Here is a 343-nt window from a genome sequence, read left to right as displayed (position 1 = left end):
ATTTCATTGATTAGATTCGCATTTAGGAACTAGTTTAACTGTATCTGCAAAAATCACGTGAATGCAAATGAAAATAAGCGTATTTGCGAAATGACAATTGCGCCTATATTTATTAATATAAATTTCCTGTAAATTAATAGGAAATAAGAGAAAAATGAGTTACATGTTTAAAAAAAGTAAATGATCGTTTTTTGAAGTGTAGAAATATTTGTCATTTTGTTTACTTGTTGTGGTAACAAATAAGTTTCTAGTTTTTGTTTATTTTTATAAAGTATTCCATTACGTAATTTTTTAGTTTCTTAAGACGTGTATCTTAATACACACAAAATGAAATCTTGTTTAC

This window comes from Belonocnema kinseyi, chromosome 9, assembly GCF_010883055.1.
Source record: "Belonocnema kinseyi isolate 2016_QV_RU_SX_M_011 chromosome 9, B_treatae_v1, whole genome shotgun sequence".
NCBI classification, from domain to species: domain Eukaryota; kingdom Metazoa; phylum Arthropoda; class Insecta; order Hymenoptera; family Cynipidae; genus Belonocnema; species Belonocnema kinseyi.
Note: the sequence above shows the minus strand (reverse complement) of the source record.